The sequence below is a fragment of the Nuphar pumila genome, chromosome 2, assembly GCF_984573655.1.
Source record: "Nuphar pumila chromosome 2, dmNupPumi1.hap1.1, whole genome shotgun sequence".
In the NCBI taxonomy this organism is placed as follows: domain Eukaryota; kingdom Viridiplantae; phylum Streptophyta; class Magnoliopsida; order Nymphaeales; family Nymphaeaceae; genus Nuphar; species Nuphar pumila.
In genome coordinates, this window is record NC_143250.1 from 135,785,121 (window position 1) to 135,810,522 (window position 25,402).

The 25,402-nt window shown below is 35.7% G+C and overlaps 6 non-coding genes across 6 annotated transcripts; all 6 read right to left on the reverse strand.

Annotated features, from left to right (window-relative positions):
* Window positions 1-9,619: 9,619 nt before the first annotated feature.
* On the reverse strand, window positions 9,620-9,708 carry LOC149847212 (small nucleolar RNA Z266). Its single transcript, XR_016430646.1, has one exon. It is a non-coding gene; the product is annotated as a small nucleolar RNA Z266 (small nucleolar RNA).
* A 3,752-nt stretch (window positions 9,709-13,460) lies between these two features.
* On the reverse strand, window positions 13,461-13,556 carry LOC149847213 (small nucleolar RNA Z266). The gene has a single exon (XR_016430651.1). It is a non-coding gene; the product is annotated as a small nucleolar RNA Z266 (small nucleolar RNA).
* Window positions 13,557-13,810: 254 nt separating this feature from the next.
* LOC149847214 (small nucleolar RNA Z266) lies at window positions 13,811-13,904 on the reverse strand. The gene has a single exon (XR_016430648.1). It is a non-coding gene; the product is annotated as a small nucleolar RNA Z266 (small nucleolar RNA).
* A 288-nt stretch (window positions 13,905-14,192) lies between these two features.
* LOC149847215 (small nucleolar RNA Z266) lies at window positions 14,193-14,288 on the reverse strand. Its single transcript, XR_016430649.1, has one exon. It is a non-coding gene; the product is annotated as a small nucleolar RNA Z266 (small nucleolar RNA).
* Window positions 14,289-14,579: 291 nt separating this feature from the next.
* On the reverse strand, window positions 14,580-14,675 carry LOC149847216 (small nucleolar RNA Z266). Its single transcript, XR_016430647.1, has one exon. It is a non-coding gene; the product is annotated as a small nucleolar RNA Z266 (small nucleolar RNA).
* Window positions 14,676-14,865: 190 nt separating this feature from the next.
* LOC149847217 (small nucleolar RNA Z266) lies at window positions 14,866-14,960 on the reverse strand. The gene has a single exon (XR_016430650.1). It is a non-coding gene; the product is annotated as a small nucleolar RNA Z266 (small nucleolar RNA).
* Between the last annotated feature and the right edge of the window lie 10,442 nt (window positions 14,961-25,402).

Here is a 25,402-nt window from a genome sequence, read left to right on the forward strand (position 1 = left end):
CAAATGGGTAAACAAATCAAGAGTTCTTTCAAAGCGAAAGATATAATTTCAATAAAGCGTCCTCTTGAACTTTTATATTTAGATCTATTTGGACCATTTAGAATTCAAAGTTTCAATGCTAGCTAGTATGCTTTTGTTATAGTAGATGATTATTCTCGATTTACTTGAGTGATTTTTCTAAAAAGCAAAAATGATGCTTTTTCTAAATTTTCTAAACTTTGTAGAAGAATTACAAATGAAAAATCTACATCTATTATTACAATTCATAGTGGTCATGGTGGTAAATTTGAAAATGAATCTTTTCTAAAGTTGTGATTTACATGGTATATCTTACAAATTTGCTTTTCCTAGAACGGCTCCACAAAATGGAGTTGTTGAAAGAAAGAATAAAACTTTGCAAGAATGTGCTAGAACTATGCTTCAAGATAAAAATTTACCAAAATACTTTTGGGTTAAAGCAATAAATATAACATGCTATGTTTTAAACCGTGTTCTTATTCGACCAATCTTACATAAAACATGTTTTGAATTATATTATGATCATATACCAAAGATCTCATATTTCAAAATTTTTTGTAGTAAATGCTTCTTGTTAAATACCAAAGATAATCTTGATAAGTTTGATTCAAAATCAGACGAAACAATATTTCTTGGATATTTTTCTAGAAGCAAAGCTTATCGTGTTTTTAATAAAAGAACATCTTGCATTGAAGAATCTTTACATGTTGTATTTGATGAGAATTGTGAGCAGGTTATACCTCTAAGCGAAGAAGAAGAAGTCATACTTCAAGGAGAACCTTTGATAGAGAGCACTTCTCAAGAAAATATTCTTCTTCCACCGGTTTGGAAAGAAGTTCCCAATCATCCACATGAGCAGATTATTGGAGAAATAAAAAGTGATGTCCAAACTAGAAGGCAATTGCAATACATTGTAAATATTGCTTTCATATCTAAAATAGAACCCAAGAATATTAATGAGGTTTGTGATGATGAATTTTGGCTTTTAGCCATGTCTGAAGAACTAGGCATTTGCTCATTATTAGACTTATACATTTTTTTGATTTTTTTTTTTACTTGAATTTTTTTTAAGACTAACATTTTTCTTGAACCTTGTTTACTGTTATTGCTTTGATAAAACAACATTACTTTTCATGAACTTTGATAATTTCTGGGTTGTAATATTTTGGACTTGAATTTGCATTTTGCTTATGCTATGACTGCACTTACTTCTTTTGATTATAATAAAAGGGGGAGAAAAAGAAAATTGCAATGAAGTAATGATGAAAATGCAAAACAATCAATATGTGATATATATATGCGTTGATTGTGCTAACTTCTTATGTTTTGCAGCATATTGATAGGGGGAGTAAAATCTCCATCAATGCATCTAAATGCTCCATCTTTGACTAGTTTGTCATCATAAAAAAAGGAAAGATTGTCACGACAATAAAGTTGTGCACGATACTTCAAGTACAAGGTTTTGATGATAAACAAGTGAATCAACTGCATTTCTGCTAAGACAGTGAAGAAAGATGACAAGAATTGAAAAATTCAACGAAGAATCTTTAAAGATATATATGCAAATGTAAATTTCATTAAAAGTCTTAAATTTTTGTAAGAGCCTTACTTAGTGTGCATATTTCAATTGCATTTCACCTAAAAAATCTTTAGAAAAACTTTTCTAAAAGAACCTTTCATGAAAATCATTTTAAAAAACTCTTTACTTAATTTTTCATGTTTATTAGTCAACCAACAGACTCACCAGTCGACCAACTTTTTCGCGTCAAATTTTTCTAAGCTAAAACGTCAACTTTATTAATTAGTCGACTAATTGACTCTTAGTCGACCGGATAGAATGTTTGTTTTCTGAAAAATTTAGCAGCAGTCGACTAAAGGTTTTATCAGTCGACTGAACAAAATATTTGTTTTTTAGAAAATTTAGCAACAGTCGACTGAAGGTTTTATCAGTCGACCGGATAGACTATTTGTTTTTCAGAAAAATTTAGCAGCAGTCGACTGAAAGGTTTTTCAGTCTACTAATGATTTTATCAGTTGACTAACTTTTTCTTTAGTCGACTAAGTTTCAAACTTCAGATTTTCAAACGGCTCTGTTAAACACATTAGTCGACCGATGATAACTGTCAGTCTGCTAATATTTGATTTCAGTCGACTAACTACTGCTCCAGTCGACTAATTTTGCAATTTTTCCTGAAACTTTTAAAAGGCGTGTCTTTTCATTTTTCAAACGAATTGATTATTCAAAAGTGATTGTTTTGACACCCTTTCATATCATCAACATATGAAATCTTTCAACTATAAATATGGGTGCATTCCACACTCAAAAACATTGAATCATATCGAATTACGTTGAATTACAAAGATCGAATTCTTTGCTTTTCACTCCTATTCATTCAAGTATTTGTTTTCTCATTCACTTCATATTTTCACTCTAATTTTTCACTCAAGTTCCTTTGAGGGATAGTGAATTCGTGATTTAAGTATTTCAACAACCTCAAAAGCCAATTGCATTTCATTTGCATTCATAAGAAAGGCTCGTAGGTTGATTGTAAGTTTGCTTACTTATTTTTTTTATAAAACAAAAGGACTCCTTGGTTTAAAGGAGTTGTTTGCTTTCAGTAGGGTTGTTACTAAAAGTGTGACCGGATTTGGTCTGTATGTTCTTGTGGTTACACAAGGTTGATAGTGAAAATCTCAAACGGGTTTTGCTTGGGGACTGGATGTAGGTCTGAAAGATCAAACTAGGATAAATTCTTATGTTTTTTGTGTGATTGCTTTGCGAATCTCAAAATCCTTCAAAATTCCAAAGACGTTATTTAAAAGCACTATTCACCCCCCTCTAGTGCTCGTTGCCTCGATCCTACAACACTTTCACAACTTACATAACAAAACCCTCCTTTATGAACATCCTAAAACCCACTAAGGGGTACTTAGGGTGTATGTGGGTTCCTCCTCGTCCAAATATTCTGAAAGAATCCTTATTGGTGATGGTGATGCTGTGTTGCGAAAGATATGAAGATATAAGTGCATGTTCAGGTTCCCTCTACTTCTCCTAGGTAGCGACATGATCCGTGGAGACTATGTCGGTCTTTTCTCTTGTTCTTCTTCTATGACAACAATGCTTTTGACTTGTTACACTGTTGTTCACCTAGCATCCTCGTGACAAGATGTCCTTTGCTGCTCCTGACTCCTCCCACTGGTATTGGTAGGTGCAACAATGTTCGGCTCTGCCCCACAGTGGTCGTAGCAAGGTCTAATATAACCTGCATCACATGTTGCACCCCTGCATCCATGATTTCTCATTGATACTCTCCTAACATTACTATGAGGAGCATGACCTCGCGATGCAGGCGTTCTCCCAATGGGTGGTTGGGGTGGTGCTACTACCTCAACTTCATACCCTTGACTCCTGTAACCCCTGTCGTTGATTACCACAATGACTGGTGTTGGGGGAGGAGTGTGAGGTATCATGTTTCTGATTGATAGAATGACAATCATCTGATTCGTGTGAATGATCTTCAGATACTCTCATCTTTTTGCATCCCTATCATTCGTAAAGTTATTCGCGTTGTTGATGTTAGCATCCATACCTGCTAACACAAATTACTTAATAAGTTCGAGGTCTAATCAACTACGTGGACTTTCTTATAACTTGATGCTACTGATCCAAATTTTGATGGTACAAATTATCTTTCTTGTAGGACCTTGTAATCTTGATAATCCAAACTCCATCTTCAATCCATAATATTTCTTTTTGAGCATCTTGGCTTTGATATTAATTTTAAGGACCCAAACGAGGGCCTCTCAAGCCCAGGTTAGTGGATGTTAGTTTTTAAAGGAAAATTATCAAAATAACATTAAAAATTATGATTTTTTTTAATATAATAATAAGGTCTATACATCCATCAACAATAATGATAATGATGACCATCCAAACAGAAGTGTTCAATTCACACAAACCCACTAAAAGAAAATGCATAGATAAAGTAAGATACTCCAGGTACTTCGATATCTTATATATGTCGAGTCCGAGTCCACAATCAAGTGCTTCGATCGATTGCAGTCCTTGAACTTATAGTTGTAATAAGTGGGGGTGAGTCTACAAATTAATAAGTTAACATCTATAAATAAGATATGACCGTTACAACTGTAATGAGCTTTAAGCTCCTAATCTTAGTTTAGTTTGTTAACTAAGTACACATGTTATTTATGGGTTTTATCCCTCCTTTATTGATTTTCTACCCTCATTCTCAACGTAGACATTTTTAATGTCATATTATATATTAATCGGCTATTCCGAAAATAGTCTCCTTGGGTGTAGCAACCTATGTAGATAACTTATAGTCTACGGTGTTGGCCAGACATATCAACCACTCACAACAATATAGTCCAAACTGGCCTAGACTATGGACTCACAATCGTTGCAGCTTTGCTCGCCAGTTGCAAGCCAGGAAACTCAAAATGTTCATAGATAGCTAGCCAAAGAGCCCGACAGGCTATACCTGACCCCAAGGTGGCCGATAGGCTATATCTACCCCCAAGGTTTGTGGTTCATGCTATATCTTACGTGTCTATTGGATAATGTTTCTTTACCCCTAAGGGTTACCAAGGAATTCCTGAACAATTCCTACAGTACACGTGATATACCACATCTCAAACAATGCCCTAGATCATGCCTTTCCTAGTAGAGTTCCTTATCATACTCTGTAGCGTTACTTTAGATGTATTATTATCTCAACTTTCATTTCTTGGCGTTAGTGCATTATACAACAATCTATGTATGTTAACCAACTATATTTAACATGTAATAATAATACATGTTATATTTTTAGGGGTAACAATCCTTCATGGAGTCAACTAGTCAACTCACAACATCACAACACTTACAATGCTCCCTCCCAAGGCATAAGCATGATATTCTCAGAACTAATCACATTCTGATAATTTTGGAACTCTACACTCATTTCTCAGAGCCAAACATCCACTTTTTGCAGCATTTTACATGCATCTATATCATAATTATCTCCACACAGGGTATATTCATAATGTAAATCATGTCATAAGTCGAGGAACATGTAATGTCTCAACATTTTTAAGCATCATACTGAACATAAAAAACATAGATTTCTAAGCATGCTACTCAATGATTCTACTTAAAACAAGATAACACTAGCATACTTATAACACATAAAATCACATTGCAAGATGCCTAAATTAATCAGCATGTATTTTATTTAACTAAGAAAGAATTTGCAAATGTTCACTTACATGAAATGCTTAAATTTTAAATCTAAAGAATAACCTTAGTCTTATCACAAATTCTGATATGAAATAGACAGAAAAACCCATATTATCATTTAGAGTTTCCTATTGTAAAAATTACAAAAATAATCCTAGACTTTCACGTCAAACTCTGATTCTTTTTTCTTAGAGTTTGTCATCATGTTCCTTGCCAATGGATCCTCCTTCTGCTCCAAGTTTAGTTCAATTGGATCCTTTTTTTATTGAGTTTTAGATCGAGATCCAATCTTATTTTGATTGTATCTTTTAACTTTTCAAACAGAGATCCTATTTGAACCTGGATCTGGTACAATCGATCCAAATCTCGATCAAGGTTTGGTATAAATATGGTATCAATGATAATATGAGCTTGAGTTTGAACCCAACTGGATCTAATTTATTTTGGATCTACCTGGTTTGGTCTGGGCAGAGACAGAAGAACATCCTCTGTCTCTAGACATCGCCTCCCCTTTTTTTGTTTTTTTTTTTAGCCGGCAACCCTTGTCGTTGCCGGGTTTTTTTTTTTTCATGGCCACTAGCAGGGGCTGAGGCAGGGAAGCAGATCAGGTCATGCTAAAAATGAGCGTTTTTGCCCATGCGTACATCGTGTCCGTCTGTTTGCATTTTGGATGAATGCCATGTGGTTTTGTTGACTTTTGAACTTTTTAAAATGCAAATCGGATGGCCACGATGTCAGCATGAGCGAAAATGCTCATTTTCAGCATGACCTGATCTGCTTCCCTGAGGCAGGGTCATCCCCCTACCTCCCTCTCTTTTCATAAAAAGTAGGCTGCTGCCAACTGAGTTGTCGGCGGTTGGGACAGAGGGAACGACCGCCTCTGCTCCTCCTCAATGAGGGCAGCAGGCCCTGTCCCTTGCCCCTCTCTTCTTCTTGACGATCTCCCTTTCATCAGCGCCTTCTTCTCCTCTCCACCCTCTCCACTGGATTTTTTTCCTCTTTCTTACTCTCAATTCCTCTCTTTACCAACGAAAATGAGGCTGAGAGAGAGGGCCCATGGCTTTTATAAGCCATGGTTGAGGGGCTACTATCCATTATATAGAAAAAGGGGTCCCACCCCACTATGTCTAGCCGAACTAGGTGGGTTCGAGCCCACCTGGTTAGGTGTTATAGAAATTCTCTAACATCTGACCATGTTTTGATAAAGTCATCATTGGCCGCCATGTTGGGGGCCATTGATATCCAAAATAGATGGTTGATGGTGGGGATGTTAGAGCATTTTCCCATGGTGATTTGGCAGAGCATATGATATGCTCTCGTTTTGTAATGTTTTCTGTTTCCTTGAAAAATGCTGCTTTTATTTCTGCAACCTTCTTCCTAAGTAAATTATCTTTTATGATTAAATTGGGCCATTAATAGCCTTTCGGCATATTAAGAGTTAGGATGTATGAAATATATTAGCAAGTGTTGTACTGGACTTCAGAGAATAGTGTGCAGAAAGTGGAACTTTGCTACCAACGGGGATTCCGCTTGTCTGGTAGTAGCAGCAGCTAGTGCATCTCACCTTGTGTTGGGACGTTGCATGTTCAAAACCCAATGGTATAATTGTATAATTGGTAGGGTTCTGTCTAACCCCAGCTTGCCTAAAAAAAAAACTAGAAATTCGCTCAGGGATCACCCCAGAAACTTTTATTGGAGCCAGAATTTTTTTTTGAGGGGGCGCAGAATTTTTTTTTTACCTATGTAGAAAGCAGCCAAATAAAGGCTCTAATATAAGTTTTAAGCGGGGCAGGCCCCCCAGTCCTAATGTAGGTCTGTCTCTGACTTCGCTCCTCTGACAAAACGAGAACCTCCTGTGAAGCGGATTGTCTCTTTTGTGATTGAAATTCGATTAAACAAGTTTCCAGTGAAGCAGCCCAAAAGGGCTTTGCACACCTGGTGAGGTGGGTCAACTTAAGACTTTTAATTTGAAGGAGGTCAAGAGTTTGATGCCTGGGCTGTTGTGTCCTTTGCGGCAAGGCCAGAGCAGATGGGAAATTTTTCAGGTAGGTAGGGGGAGAGTATTCATGGAGTTTTACACTGCAGACACCGACTCAAGTCTATGGTCAATGTGATACCTCTCGGCCTAGAACGGGATAGCCAAACTAAAGCGGTAGTTTCCGTGTTAAATAAGAAAAAACTATGTTCTATGATTTCTACTTTGTCCACCTCACGTTGATGCATAGCTATGTCATTATCACATCTAGGTTATAAGGCTATTGCTGAAGATGAGGATTTGATTATGTTTATTAGGTATATCTTTTCATCGGCTTAATATTTTCCGGTCATGCATCAATTCTTTTCCCCCTAGTTTTCGATCTTGGATAAACTTCATTATCTAGATGATAAAAGAATTGCTGCTTAGTAAGGACTCATTTCATTGTTTTTCTTATTTTTGTCTGAGTGGTTGCTCACAATTGCAATGGTAAATGATAATTCATCACCAGCGGGAGGCTTGTCTGGTAGGAGCAGCTGGTGCATGTCACCTTGTGTTGGGACGTTGCAGGTTCATAACCCAATGATATGGTTGTACAACTAGTAAGGGTCTGCCTAACCCCAGCTTGCCTTTCAAAAAAAATGATAGTTCATCAGTGGTCTTTGTAACAGTGTTTAGTCCTGGCAGTGATATCGTGGCTCATGATGGCTCACTTTGTTCTTCAAAGTGTGCTTATACATTTGGCTTTACAACTGAGCAAGAATATATGCCTCCAATTTTTTTCCTTTTTTTGATAATCCAAGGGAAGCCTCCAGTTGATAAAGCCCTTGAGGCCCCCACTGCCCACCAGGGATTACAGTCAGCTTCGACCTTATAGTAAGGAACACCACCCCTGGGTTTCGAACTTGTGTTGTCCCATCAACTTGCTGATGTTCACAAGTGGCCTCCTAGATGAGTGGAGCCCTTGTGAGGTGAATGTCCATGTCCAGTGCCACTAGAGGATGAATCAGATGTTCACATAATATAATCTCCTCTTAATAAGCACACTAATATTGCTTTAGCATCCTAGACTGATATTTACTAACTTACAATTAGGATGAAAAACGAGACAAGCAGCTCATGACCGGGGGGCATGACTTGTGGCGGGTTGAAAAGTCGAGGTTTACAATGTACTAAAAATTCTCAACATAAAAAAAAATTAAGTACCAAGTTAAAATCCTTAAACAAAGAATCCCTAACAAAAACTATGCTAAAAACATGTATGTGTTACGGTTCATGCATCGTGCACCTATGATTTATAACGCCATAAGTACATACCTTCAATGATACCAAATTCTATACATAATGGCACCGTCTATGCTGATAAAATAACCACTACCTTATGGTAACTTTTGGTAGTGCACACTTGATTTTCATAGATCTAAGCTCCAAAGGCAAAACCCAGGCTTCAGATGATGTTAAGCATGTCCTAATATTAAATTTGACTAAAATAGAATGTTTTATACAATTTCTAAAACACCCTTATTTTCATGAATTGCATCTTAAAAATGAATTTTATAATGCATTATATATGATAAAACTATCTAAGATATTAAATAAACTAGGATAAAAACATATACACAATTAAATTTAACATTTGGTGGCTAAATTCATACAAACAAGGGTGTAGTGTACACCAAAAGTATCATGGTACAAAACCACCTAGAAAATGTTAAGTGCTAAATAAAACATGATATTGGATTTTCAGTGCCTTTTTCAAAATTTCAACCTTTGACTTACTAGAAATCAACACACTTAGATCATCATGCATTCTAGATGAAAAAAATACTATTTGAAATATCAAATTTATGAAAATTGTGAGCTACTGATTTATGGAACCTTATAAAAACCTATGGATTGGAATCAATGCCCATTTGGTAGGTTTTCATCTCTCTCTCTCTCTCTGAGAGAGAGGGGGAGAGAGAGAGATTGTTATAATGCCATGACGTTATATTGAAATAGAAAACACATTGACAATCACCGATTCAACAAAGTGAATTGTTACGAATCGGCTAAAAAATATTTCCTGTCAAATCAGAATGCAACGAATAAAATAATATTAAAAATTAATTTTTAAGTATTTTTTACATTAAATAAAAAATAACCAATTCAGTTTAGCACGCTTGGACAAAATCCACACAAAACAACTCAGACTGCCAAAGAATTAAGGAAGCATTTCAAGAACTCAAGAATCAAATTTAGCACAGATATCGAATCAATCTGTGCCAGCCCGCTGAATAAACATTAAATCCATCTAAATGCAACTCAGGTAGCATTAAATTGGGATACTATGCACCCCGTCACCAAACTGGTCTTATGCAAAATATGAATAGTGTGAGCATAAAAAAAGGAATCAAGTCAGAACCTTGAAATGCCTCTAGAGTTCAGTTCATGAAGCCATTTCACACATCTAATTGGTTCATCACTCCTGAAACACGGTTTCACACTCACTTGGACAAAACCATACAAGTTCATTGCTGAAGAATAAACAGAACATTTCAAAAACTTATCATTCTCATAATCTATTCAACAAGATGAACAGAATGTCACCCAGAGCACAGATGTCAAAGTGAACCTGTGCCAACACTCAACATAATCTAAATGCAACTCAGGCAACATGAACGCTATGTCACAAGGATTAGGGTGAAGCACCAAAATCGACGCAGCTCGGGTGCAGCACCCAATGAGGTCAACGCAACTAGGATCATAAATGTCCAAATCTGGACTTGAAAAAACAAACTCCAATGAAAGAGGGCTAGGCGGGCTAGGTTCTGCACCGACAAACCCAGCCCAGCAGGCTGGGTTCTGCTCATTGTGGAACACAACCATACAGAGCTGGATTCTGCGCTGTTGAACCCAATCCTGCTAGGCTGGGTTGGGTTTAGCTCATGGTTGCCAATCAAAGAAGCGGGAGCAGGAAGCAATAACGGAAGCGAGGTACTTTCAAAATTTTAGGAAGCGAAAAATGTGAGACTACTTAGGAGCAAACCAAGAATAGTCTCGAAAGAGACCTAGGAAGTGAACCGGAAGCGACCTAGGAAGGTAAGCAAAAGCAAAAAAAGAAAAATAAAAATATACAAAAAATGAGAAAAACGAGAGAAGCGAGTGAAAGCGAAGAGGAAGCACGCTTCGAAAAAAAATCACGCTTCGAAGAAGCGCCCTTCCCCACTCATCTAGGCATTTCCGTGGTTTGGCTCCTAGCACCCTAGCTTGTTGAACCCAACCCTTTTAGGCTGAGTTTAACTACCATCCTTGAGCTATCAAACTCGGCCCTTCTGATATAAATTTTATTTTAATATAAATTTTTTTTTGTTTTAAAGTAAAAACTAATGCATAAAACAAAACTTAAAAAAACTTCCGTCAATCATCTCCACGTGTAAGTACTTTTACTAGTGGTAGTGAGATTTTGATTGGAGTTTGCTAGATGCATCATGTGATGATGAAAGCCACTATGAGCACATGAAAAAGCTAAAAGAAGTAGTGAAAATAAAGCATTTTGATGTAAGTTTTGTGAATAAGATTATATTAAGTCTTCCACAAGAGTTAAGAGTCATTTGTTGAAGATATAAGGACATAATATTTCAGGATGCAAAAAAATTGATAATAAAAATACGAAGACAATAAAAAAATACAAAATAAATACAAGAAAAGAAAGACAATGAGTGATTATGGTGTAATTATAGTAACAATTTTATGGCACCAAAAAGATGTAAAAAAACAGGGTGAATATAAGAAGTACAAAAGATGGAATGATATAAAAATCATTCAATACATATGAAAGGAAGAAGATGACTAAAAATGTAAGAAAATATTTGTATTCTAATTCACTTCCATTAATGCCACTAAAAATTCCTATTAGAAGAATTTACTTACATCATTGACAAATTATAACTTGAGTAAATATATACCGCCAAACTCAAAAAAAACTATGAACGACAATTCATGCAGAAGAGAAAGCAAATTTTGAGAGATTGTTAGAGATTAATAATTTTATTTTGTGTTTCCATTGTTTATGAAAGATGGACAAATATTTAAAGGCATCTACTAATTAATTTTATTATTTCTTCACTTAGTGAACCAATATTTTTAAAAGCATTTGATGCATCTAATTAATATAAAAATGTATAGTATTTGAAAGAGTTGTTTATATAAGGAATAAAGAAAATGAGTGATCAGAAAGTAATATAAATAATCACATTCAACGCTTTTGTTCATAAAAGCCCAACATTGAGTTTGGAGAGTAGGTATCCTCTTATTTTTTGGATTCCTTGTGCCAAGAGCTTGAAATTGACCGTCAAGAGCATTTACAATCTTTAAAAAAAGTCATCATCATATGTGATATGTTCATGAATTGAAAAATGAGAAAAAATAACAAAAGCATTAAAAATTTTGTTGTTAACCACAACCAGAATAACATATTTAATAAGCATTCTGATATGAAATTCTTGAACGTTGCTAAAAAAAGTTGTGTCGATCATTATGACAACAAAAATAATTAAAGAAATCAAGAATGTTTCAGTTAACATAGTGACTGATAAGAATTAAACATTTTATAGTATTGATGTTGTCAAAGCTCTAGAAATTAAAATATTCATTGTTGATAATAAGTTTTAGAATAAAATCGTATACTTCGTTGATTGATGCTTCACAAAGTTTATGACATGTGAGATAATATAATTAAAAAATGCAAGTTATAGATCTGGCATTTGATGATTCAATTTTTTTTAATCATATTCATTCAATTATAAAAAAAAGATGATAAGTACAACACATATTTGCATTGTATGAATCATTCTCTAAATCCTAAATATTATGAAAAAAATGACAATAAAGTAGTGTTAGTCGTCTCTTTAAATTTAGACCTAGAGTTATAAAGACAGAGAAATATGTATATAGCAAAACTTTATCGAGAATCACATATTTTAAATCAAGTCACACAAAAGTTTGAAAATTTTAAATCTTAAAGGTTATATAAACAGACATTAATAGCGAAAGAAAAAAATAATATAAATTCTATCACATGGTGGTCAATATATGAATAAAAAATTAGCTCTTCTCCAACATATATTGAGATTGCTATAATAGTCTCATATTGATGTAAAAAAAATTGAAGCACATGCTTAAATCAACAACATGAAAAAAAACAAACTCATCAATAAATGTTCAATTACTTTAACAAATCATTGAAGAATCCAAGTACTACTAATTGTTCTCTTAATTATTTAACTATTTTTTAGTTTCTTCATTTAAATATATAAATATTTAAGATTTTAAAATTGTGTTGTAATGCAAATAAGGATCATCAAAAATTTGAGAGGTAAACCCAAAAGAATATGACATAAAAGGAGAGAATGATTTAAACATTACAAATATGAACTTATGTATATTGTGCATTATTTACAAACATGTAAGATATACTTTTAATACATAATTATACATTATTTAATTCTTCTATAAGTATTATGTATAATTTCTTTCTTTTTTTATTATCATGTTTAAATGCTTCTATAATATATTTAGGTTGATTTAATTATATTGTAAATTGTTATAATGAAAAATAAAATTATAGATTGTTAATTTGATATATTGCATGCATCATAAATTAATGATATGAAAATTGTTTTTTTATTTCATTAGTTTTAACTATTAAAAATTATATATATAGATAATTATATATATACCCTCCTCCCCCGCAACCAAGCTTTTTTGAAGTGCCACATCACCACACCCGCACCTATGTGACATAGCATGAAAGTGAATTCTCATACACCCCCGGAACCAAACTGCAGGCTTGATGTCTTTTGAAAAATATGAATAGTGTGAGCATAAAAAGTGAAGGAATAACCTTGAAATGACTATAGAGTTCAGTTCATGATGGAAGAAGCCATTTCACACAACTAATTGGTCCATCACTCTTGAAACACGATTTTGCATTCAGTTGGACAAAACCATACAAGTTGATTGATGAAGAATAAACAAAACATTTCAAAAACTTATAATTCTCATAATCTCATCAATAAGATAAACAGGAGACCCAAAGCACAGATGTTGCCAACATTCAGAGTCCTGCTGAATAAAGATTAAATCAATCTAAATGCAACTCAGGCAACATGAAAGTGAGTTCCTATGCACCACCTGAAGGCTTGATGGTCTAAAGCAAAATATGAATAGTGTGGGTACAAAAATAAAAGAAATTAAGTTCGAACCTTGAAATGCCTCTAGAGTTCAGTTCATGATGGAAGAAGCCATTTCGCACATCTGATTGGTTCATCACTCTTGAAACACGATTTTGCATTCAGTTGGCCAAAACCAAACAAGTTGATTGATGAAGAATAAACAAAACATTTTAAAAACTTATAATTCTCATAATCTCATGAATAAGATGAACAGGACACCCAGAGCACAGATGTCAGAGTCAACCTCTGCCATCTAAATGCAACTCAGGCAACATGAAAGTGAGTTCCTATCTGCCGCAGCATCAAACTTCAGGCTTGAAGGTCTTATGCAAAATTTGAATAGTATGGGCACAAAAAGAGAAGGAATCAAGTCAGAACCTTGAAATGCCTCTAGAGTTCAGTTCATGATGGAAGAAGCCATTTCACACATCTAATTGGTTCATCACTCTTGAAATACAATTTTGTATTCACTTGGACAAAACCATACAAGTTGATGGATGAAGAATAAACAGAACATTTCAAAAACTTATTATTCTAATCTCATCAATAAGATGAACAAAAGCCACCTAGAGCACAGATGTTGAAGTCAGCCTGGTCCAGAACTTGGCGTCCAGCTGAATAAATATTAAACCCATCTAAATGCAACTCAGGCAACATGAAAGTGAGTTCCTATGCACCCCCCAGCACCAAACTGCAGGCTTTATGGACTTATGTAAAATATGAATAGTGTGGAAATAAAAAGAGAAGGAATCAAGTCAGAACCTTGAAATGATTCTAGAGTTCAGTTCATGATGGAAGAAGCCATTTCACACATCTAATTGGTTCATCACTCTTGAAACACGATTTTGCATTCACCTGGACAAAACCATACAAGTTGATTGCTAAAGAATAAACAGAACATTTCAAAAACTTATAATTCTCGTAATCTCATCAATAAGATGAACAGAAGGCCACCCAGAGCACAGATGTCAGAGTCAACCTGTGCCACCACTCAGAGTCCTGCTGAATAAAGATTAAATCCATCTAAATGCAACTCAGGCAACATGAAGGTGAGTCACTATGCGCCCTTAGCACCAAACTTCAGACTTGATGGTCTTGTGCAAAATATGGATAGTGTGAGCATAAAAAGAGAAGGAATCAAGTCAGAACCTTGAAATGCCTCAAGAGTTCAGTTCATGATGGAAGAAGTCATTTCACACATCTAATTGGTTCATCACTCTTGAAATATTGAACATATCTTTTATGGACAAAGTAACACAGTTTGAGCGGTTTTAAATTGTTGGATGGAGTGCACCTGAGTCTTGCTGGAGGAGGAGTCACAATCAATCTCATTGCAACTTGGGCAACACCAAGAAGGTTGTAAGAATAGAGAATGTTCGCATTTGCAATTCCAAACAAATTAATATAAACCAAGTAGCAAATAGCAAGTCAGAGCCTTGAAATGCCTCTAGAGTCCGTTCATTATGGCAGGACTCCATTCACACATCTAATTTGTTCATCATTCTAGCACAAACTACTCAAGACCGCATTAATAACATAACTGAACCATTTTGGTAATTCAAGATATTCAGATCATAAATGGTAGGAAACAACTACTTTGCATTGCACACACAAGAAATGTCCCATATAGAGCCCTGAAATCAGGAAAAAACTGAAAAAAGAAAAGCTTCAGTTTCACGAAAGTCTACATAATTTAGACTAAAAAAAAGACCAACCAAATTGTTGAAGTAAAATCATACAGCCTACAGTTCTAGAAAACAATTCAAGTCGCAAATCGTAGAAAACCATTATAAAACACAGCATTTCTTATAAGGTGCAACCAAAAACCAGTAGAAAAGTTTATGATGAAAACAATTCCGTTCACACAGCCAATTGATTGATCACTTTTACATGCTAAAAACTCATTTTTGGACATAATAATGAGATATCCAATTTCAACAAAACAGTTAAAATTGATGAAAATGATAAAAGCATAACTCAAAGCAAACTCATACTTTATCAAAAGGCATCTAGTAAATTATTAAAATCATCATTTCAATCAAAACCAAAAAACACATATTTACTAGCAAATACTAGTAAAAACAACAAAAACATATTGAATTGAGAAGAAAAAAATACGAAATCACCTAAAAGAGATCTAGATGAAGTTGGATTCCACCATTTATGATATGAATACCATAGCATGAATCACCAAAAGGGTCTCAAAAGCCCAAAAGAAGCAACATCACCATTGGAAAATAATACAAAATGGATACACCCATTAAACTCAAGTTCATATTTTATTTTGCAAATAACAATGTGCCAAACCTTTTGGTCTGCAATAGCCAAGTGATGCATTGCAATATATTATACAGAAACCCATAAGATCAACAACACGATAAGATGGATCATTAATCTTAGGATGCCCGAAGAACAATATACACCAAACACGGAGCTATTACAAAAATCACACCATAAAAGGGGGAGAGCGCCATTGGGTGAACCCCAATAAACCCTCTTGGTAATATTGCACAACAATGACTCGAAACGCTTCCACTGACACAAGGAAGGCGATCTCAAGGGCTGTGCTTCTTTCTCAAGCAAAAAAAAAACCACATGAAGCAAAAACATTCAATTCATGAGGCACAAATTTCGTGTGTTGCCTAAGATGCAGACGTTAGATAGAGTGAAGGAGAAGACGAAGATGAGCGTTGCAAAATACACATGAAACTGAAGAAAACCAAATTTCAAGAAGAATAAGAAGGAAGATGAAGATGGGTGTTGCAGGAAACATGACATAAACAAAAACTGAGCAGCAAAAATGAACAAGGGAAAAAGCTGCCCTCTGGTGAGCTGAAACCCTAATGTTGGTTCTTTGGTCAAAACCTCGGTTTTATACAACGGAGAGGTAGGGCAAAAAGGTGATGATTAGCCACCGTCCGTGTGTTGAGATGAACGGTTAATATCCTAGATGCCTTGAATATATTCAGATTGGGCGCTGGCCGCTGGGCGGTCAGCTGATTGCACTTTGTCCGGGTTTGAATGGATCTGGACCCGGATCCCATTATGGGGTACTAGTAGTGAAACTAGGGGTGGAACTGGGTCAGTTTGGGTTGGGTCTTATCAGACCCAATTCTAAATCGGATCTAAAAGTTAGACCCAAACCTGATTCAGGTCTGGGTTCGGGTATAGCTGGATATTATAGACCTATATGGGTTTACGGGTTCCAATACGTATGGGGCCAGGTCTTTAACAATCGAGTATAAGAATTAGACCCAGACCCAACCCATTATGATTTGGTCTAGGTTCGGGTAGGTCTACCATTTAGGTTAACGGGTCCAAGTAAGATCGATTTGGGTTTTAAAGGGTTCTTGTTTCAACTCAGGTCTTGATATGATGGGTATTCTAGACCTAATTACCCTCCATCAAAAGATATATAAATTAAACAAAACCAGCTATTCATTAAGAAATGTATATATTAGTAATGATAGGTGATCTCGAAGCACCTACTCTCACCTAGCAGAGACTTTAGATTGTCCTTTTAGTCGATCTCACTCTATAGATATGATCTACAAGAGTTATTTAGTAGAAAACAAGTTTTGGATCATGTGATTATAATATATATTTATATATTTATGTTTTTTAAGACCTTAAAAATCAACGGCTCATAATGCATCAAAATTTCATGACTTAAAAAATCCTACTTTTATGTCAAAAAAAACATGATCCAAAGCATGATTCCTATCAAGTAAACTAAAAAAATCTATAAGGTTTAATTGAGCAGATACAAGCATGATTTCTAGTAACTAAGAGTAGGTACTCTTAGAGCACCGGAGCATCTCTTTATATATTAACAAATGAGAAGCTTATTAACTATTTCAAACAATAATGGGTCAGGTTTTAACTGGTTTAGTTTCGGTCAGTTCACATATAAAATGGGTTTGAGTAGATAATCGGTTTGGGTTCAGGTCGGTTCAAATATGAAGCGAGATTGGGTTGAGTTCAGTTTAATTATAAAATGGGTTCAAGTATATAATCTGTTTGGGATTGGGTCAGTTCGGTTTTACATTATGTGGAACCATTTGGGTCAGCTCCAAGCAGGTTTGGGTCTTTATTTATAATGTCCAAGACCAGACCCATTATTGTTATGGGTCCATATTTTGAACCTGACTCCAACCCATAGATGGGTATAATTGGTTCAGGGTGTAAGGTCGGGTCGGGTAAACCCAACCCAGTTACATATCTAAATGGGACGGTGTCTGTTCAGATCGTACCTTGCTTAGATAAGACCAGATTTGAGTCCGGAACTGGAAATCCATTTAACTGGGTAAAAAACAGGCAGTGCTGGTTTTTAAAATAATTTTGAAGCAAAATTTTTGCATGAATTAGGCCACGGGTCTGACTCAGGTTTGATTTATAAACTATCCACCAGACCCAAATCCATCTATTGCTCAGATTTGTGAATCTAATTTGATTAGCTACTTTGACTTACTTTAGTGTGTCTGGACCCAAATACTATCGGACTGGATCCCTCCTCGTCATACTTGGGTGGGCTGGGCTCAAGTTGGTTGGTTATTTGCTACTACACTAATTAGGGGTGAACCCATCAGGATGGCCTGACCCACCGCAAACATGGCTTAGCCCCAGTCGTTTATCGGCTTGGGACGGGTCTGGATATTATCAGGCCAAGACCAAGACTCAGTAGGGATGTAAACTGTGTGAGTTTGGGTTGGATACCCATTCCAATCTGAATCCTTTGTCAGATTCAGTTAGTATAAGCAGATCCAATTGGTTCATTGGATCAGACTTGTTTCTGAGATTTTGCATTAGAGTTCGAGTCCAAACACAGATACAACTAGTGATGTGAATGGGTTGGACTCAATTCGGATCTAGGCATTACCGAGTCTAACATAATTGGATTCAGATGGGATCAGATAAAATTGAATCCGGATCTGACTAGCTTAAAATCCAATAATTATACATAATCAGATTCTGATTTTAATCGGATTCAGTCTCAAATTCGGGTGCAAAACTCAAAACCAAGTCTGGATCTCATTATTAATTGGATTCAAATTTGGATACTAAATCAGACTAATCAGATTTGTATTCGGTTCAGATGTCAGTTTACATCTGACTCATTGACTTCCCTATATACAACACTGGATCTGGCATATCCGACTTCAAGTACATATTAATTTTGATCCAATGAGGATATATAGCTAATTGGATCAGAGTTTAGAAAGTGCTTTCTCCATCTGACTCTGGAGCCAACACTGAATCTGATTAGGCTGTGTCTGATGATATCTGACCCAAGTTCAATAAATTTACCTCCCCACTTAAGTAAACGTACTATTGAGTTGGGCTGGGTTAAACCGCACCCGAACCCAAACCCAAACCGGCCGGGCTAGGCTGGAGATTGATTGGGTTTATAAACTGGGCATGAACCCTAAACTCAATACATCATGGCTGGTGTCCAGCTGTCCACACCTAGTCTTCAAGACTCAGTTAGGACCTAGCCATATTACCAAATCCAACATAATTGGATATGGATTTGGATTTAGAGATGGATGAGAAAAAGTAATGCTGAATCCATATTTGATTATCTAATTGGATGTGTTTTATAAGTAACTGGGTCAGAGTATTTGTTTGATTCCAACCAAAGGAAGGATCAAAGTCTGCAACCCATGATGACACTGCTCTCTTTCTCTATCAGTTCTGGATTGAAGCTCACACATTTGATCTTTAAAATTTATTTAATAAGAAATATGTTTTAGATGATGATTTTTTAATAATATCAAAAATCATAACGTAGAGCATGTTTCTTAATGGATAAATGATAAAAATCTAATATGTAAAGTCAGAATCATGAAACAACTTAATTGTTCGACAAAAAGAGCTGGCCAGATTTTGAATTTCTTTTGATTGGACTATATATAGTGCTTCAATGGTGGTACCACCGTAGCTTATGGTGGTGCACGTGCACACTTGATTTACATAGTTCTAAGCTCAAAAAACAAAATCTAACCTTTATATTCTATTTATTATTTTCATGTGTGAAAGTTGATTAAAAAAATTGTTTTATACCATTTTAAAGCACCCTTATTTTCATGAATAGTGAGCCGTTATTTTTCATTGTCTTAAAAATGATGATGTATTAAATATGATAAAACCTTCTTTACAAACAAGAGCATGAAAAATATATGGTATCCCGGTACATTTTGTATAGATATTGCCACCAAATGATAAATCTAACTGTACAGGTGTATGTATACAAATGAAATCTCATATACAGAGTAATGGGCTTAATGAAATATGCTTAATGGGTTTTTCAGGATTTTTTGCTTTATTTTTAAATTCTGACCATCAGATGTGATCTATGAACTTGATTTTATAGGGATCAGCTCTTGAAGTGATCCACTCCAACACATGAGTGGGTTTTTATATCGTTCAAAAAATCAAGGGTCCAAAATCTTTGTAAATTTTTAGGCTCCAAATATCAAATTTTGATCGAAAACACATGATCCTGGTGTGGATTTCTCATAAATTGACATGCTCAACACATTTATAGGATCAGAACTGCGAAAAAAATACCGGACAAACCCATTAAGCACGTGTCATTAAGCACCTACCCCTTTTATATATATATATATATATATATATATATATATATATATATATAGAAGATGGACTGTCCAACCAAAAGAAGGTTTAAAATAAGGATCCCCCACCCCTTCTCAAAATTTTGCCCTCCATCCTCTGTCCATCCCTGTGGTAGGGGGAACTTTGGACTTTCACCCCTACCACGTCTCAAAATAATCGTCCTCATCCCTGCCCCCATCCCCGTTCGTGTTCACATAGGGCAATTACTTATAATTACTGTTGGATTTTATCATGAAATGCTTGAAAATAGACTAAATGAAGAATTCAAAGAAAACAAACATCTTTGTGGTAGATTTGAAGGTTGAACAGTAAAATTTATCAAGTTTTTAAGAGGAATAAGAAGAAAATAGAATGAAAAAAAAGGAGAGACCAGTGAAAGGGTTTAAGGTTAGGTGTATATATATATATATATATAATGGTATATTAGTAATTTTATTAACGATTATCGAGGACAGGGTGGGGCGGGGGCAAGAATAAGTTCATCCCTGCACCGGTTTTGATTTTCACCTTCATCCCCCGTTCATTCCTCGTTTTATGTCCTCCACCCCTGATCCCCGTTTTCTCCCCGTCCACTGCCATCCCTTCTCCAAAATCTACAATCGTTGATGATTGATGGCAATCCTCTTCTAACGATCAAGTTTTTCATCAATCAGACCTTACATATTGATTTTTTATCATTCATTTATTGAGATGGGTTTAAGATTATGAATTTTGGATGTTTAGATGAGTTTTTGAAAGTGACAAAAATCAACGTCCCACAATACTTTGTATTGTAAAGTTTTAAATGTATTGTGAGTCGTTGATTTTTCATGTTTTGAAAAATATGTCATAGTCTTTGTATAAAATACATTTCTTAGTAAATAAATTCTAAAGAACAAATGTGTGAGGTCTGATCGATGAGATGCTCAAACATTGAAAAATGGGAGCCTTCTGATCATCGTTGGTTGGATGACCCTCCTTCCCTATATATATATATACAGTGGTTTTATACAATCATACCATTGAGTGGTACACACGTTGTTTGCATAGACGTGGCCACTAAATGATAAATCTAATTGTATAAAATGTGTTTACCATGATATAGTTTCTACGTTAGAAGGTTTTATCATGAAAATCAACTGGTCATAATTTATGAAAAAATATAGTTTAAAAATTATATAAAATATCACATTTGAGTCAACTTTAACACATAAAAATAATAAATAAGATATGTCAACAAGATCCAACGGTTAGATTTTGATTCTAGAACTTAGATCTATGTAAATCAAGTGTGTGCCACCATAGAACCTCGAGTGGTCGAACCTTGGGTTAGTAAGTTAGAGTTGTGGATTGGTTAAGCAGCAGAACGAACTTAACACGAGTTGTTCAAGCTTGGTCATTGCTAGGGGCCAGCTTGTCTGATCTAATCTCAAGTTTGTATGAGTCCAAGCTAATAAACTGGCCCGTAAAATAAAGAATAATTTTTTAAACCCCTCACCTATTGCTTACATACAGACTCATATGTTTTTTTAGTATGTATGATACATAAATCCCATATAACTGAACTGATCCAAACAAGCCTAAAGGTGTTGTGCCGACCTGAATGGGTATTGTTTGTGCTTGGGCCGATAACATTACACAAGCAACTCGTTGATCAGCTCAGCTCACCAAGCCAACTTTGATAAGAGCACATGGTAGTGTGAGAAAAGCAAAATGAAGAGGAATCAACTTTTTCTCTTTATCTCATTCCATTGGTTAGGATACATATATAAATGATACAAATTAACAAAGCCAAGAAGATACAATCCCAAATCCCATGACTTTAGCTGTTCCTAGTTGGATGGGACATGAAACTAACTTACCAAAACAAAGTAGACGATATCCTATCCTAATGTCTACAATTACCATTTTAATATTTGCAATTACATTTACTCCCTCAAGTTGGAGCATACGCATCCAACATGCTAACTTTGGTTTTATAATGTCCAAGAGCTTTAATAATTATATTTTGTTGAAGCTATGTATTTTGTTTGAAAGAAGCCATTCACGTGACAATCAATTTCAATATATTTCATGCGCTCATCAAAAACTGAATTTACAGCAATATGAAGTGCAGCTTAGTTATCATAATAAAAGATGACAAGCTTGAGATGGTGAATACCAAGATCATGTAATAAATATGTAAGTCAGGTGAGCTCACAACAAGCAGAAGCCATAGATCTCCGCTGACAAACACAAGACAATTATTTGCTTATTTATCTTCCAAGATATTGGGTTGTTTCTAAGTATACTGCAATACCTTGAAATGAATTGTCGGGTCATGGGGCAGGCTACCCAATTGAAATCACAGTATCTAGTAAGTTGGGTAGAGCAAGAAGCTGAAGAAAGATCCCTTGACCTAGTGTAGCTTTCAAATATCTCAATAAGCACAAAGCAGCATGATAATGTGGCTTCAAAATGACTTGATACATGAATAGAGTACATTATGTCTGGCGGAGTGATGGTAAGGTAGATAAGTCTCCCAACCGATGTCTATATCGACTTGCTTCTTCAAAAATATCTTCATCCATATTATATGTTGCTTCATAAGAAAATATAAAGGTCGGCCCCAAAATATCCGATATCATCAAGGATGTCTAATGCATACTTTATCTGTAAGAGAAATATTCCTTGTTTGGAGCAACTTCTCTACCCAAGAAGTATTTGATGATGCCAAGATCTCTGAGAGAGAATACGACTTGTACTATCGGTGGCTTTTTGGTAACTCAACTTCAAATCTATATTTTAATGAGAGAGAGAATTTGGTTTTGAACCATCGTGCATATTGTGTTTTTGTGCTTTTGTTGGCATGGTCTAGCCAACTGCACCTAGAACTGTTGGTACAGTTTGTTTTCCAAGTTTGTTGGTCTTCTGCTTGTAAAGTAAAAACATCAGCAACCTATATTTTAAAAAAGATAAACAAGGTTGAGAAGCGGCGATGTCAACCAGATGGAATCGGATATTTTGGATATTTAACACCAATCACAATATGGTTAGTCGGATCAGTCAGCCAAACTAGGATATGAATAATTCTTTTTTTTTAAAGGCAAGCTGGGGTTAGGCAGACCCTTACCAATTATACATTATACACTACAAGAAAAATATTAATTAGCGACGAAAGTTTGAGACAAAAAATAATTTATCATAAATTTACGACAAATTCACTAGAGAAAATGAGCCATCCCTAAAATTAGAATTAGTCGCAGAATTAGCGACAGAAAATTTTTGTCTCACAATCCATCGCTAATTAGCGATAGAAAAATTCCATCCTAAACTTTGTCGCAACTTCTCGACGGATGAACAACATAATTTTTTTGTCACTACTTCGTCGCTAATTGGCGATAGATTTTGAGACAGAATTTTTTCATCGCTAATTCATCGCTAATTTCTCCCGTAAAACCCTAATGCGAGCTCCTTTCTTTCCCTTTCTGTTTCATCCCTCGCACGTCGCCCGCCGCCCGATTTCTCTCCATCACCTCCTCCTTCCCTCACTCCTTCTCTCTCATCGCCGTGTGCTACCGCCGACCACCGCCATGTGCCATCGTCACTCGCTGCCTGATTTCTCTCCATCACCTCCTCCTTCTTTCCTCACTCCTCTCTCGTCGTCATGTGCCATTGCCACCCGCCGCTAGATTTCTCTCCATCATCTGCTCCTTCTTCTCTCACTCCATCTCTCTCGCCACTGCGTGCCACCGTCGTGTGCTGACCCCCTCTTCTTCCTCCCCCTCCCTGAGTCCTCTCCTCACCTCCTTCCTTTCTCATTCGTAGGCCGTCGGAGCGACGCCATCGTCGACCTCTTCTTCTTCCTCCCCCTCCCTTAGTCCTCTCCTCATCTCCTTCCTTCCCCATCCGAAGCCGCCGGAGCAACGCCATCGCCGACCTTCTCTTCTTCCCCCCCTCCCCGAGTTCTGCCCAATCTGTCGCAGGTCGACCATCGCCGCCGCCATCGCTAACCTCCCATCCCCTATTTTCTTTTGTCCACCCTGCACCACCGCTGTCGTCGGGATGCACTTAGTCTCCCTAACGAGTGCCAACCTGGAGGCCCTCCACTGTCGCACTTCTTATCGGTCGGTACCAGATTCCCCATTGGCCCTTCTTTTTGTTTTTTCCTTCTTCTTTTTCATTTTTACCCTTGTTCGTGTGGGAATAACGGCGAGCGACCAAGTACCAGTTGAGCTCCATCCATCTTATTGGGCCTCTAACTTGTATCTACCAATCATGAAGGTTTGTTCGGGTGACGATAAGTTGGTCGTTGTGTGTGTGTCTAGATGTAGTGTTTTCTCTTTTTGAGAGAGACGAGTAGATCGTTTGGTATTATATTGTTTTGTATATTTGTGCTTTGTAGGTACGTAACTGAGCTAATTGCGCGATGCTTAGTAATAAGCATCGCATGCAGCTAAAAATGCAATGCAAAAAGAAATAAGAAAAAAATGCAAAGGCAAAAACAATGCAAATAAGGTAAATAACCATGGTGAGTAAGTAATGCAAGCGCATCACATGTTATTTACTTTCTTCGATGTAACACTTTTCTGTTCACATACTCACTTAGTTGTGGATATCTAAGACTGCTTTGTTGGAGTTTGGAGATCATGCTGAGCATGATTTGAATATATGAAAATAGAAGTATTCTTATTTTTGTAATTTGAAGATTGTGCTAATCATGATAGTAGTTAGCGGGATATTGGAGTGTAATTGTTGTAGGTACATGTTTGACATTATTGTGATATGAATGATTGAATGTATTGTAATGTTTGACGTGACTGTATCCATGCTTGCATGAAGTTATTTTTTAATTAATTATGCCTTTCATGTGAAATTATATTATGAAAACATGCTTAAATTGAATGTATCATATTTATGAATATAATTTCATCTTTCTAAATATCTTTGTGATATATATATACATATAGATATATATATCAAATCATTATATCTACCAACAATGCATGATAAATTTGATATTTTTTTCATTGACGCATTATTATGATTCCCTTTTAACTGGTGAAGATAATATCCATAACATTATAGTATAAAATGGTTGCAAACCGTGAATGAATGTACCGTAAGATAGTTGATAATGAGGTGTCGCTTGAATATATAAATGATGTTGACAGTTTTATTGAATTTGCAACGGCAAGTGTCAGTACAGTGAATCTCATCGATCGAATCAGGTGTCTCTGCACATTGTGTAAGAGCAATCGATTTGTAGAACCTCATGGCGTTAGACATCACCTATACATGAAGGGTTTTCTGAGTGGTTATCAGAATTAAATGCTTCATGGTGAAGAATTTTAGAAC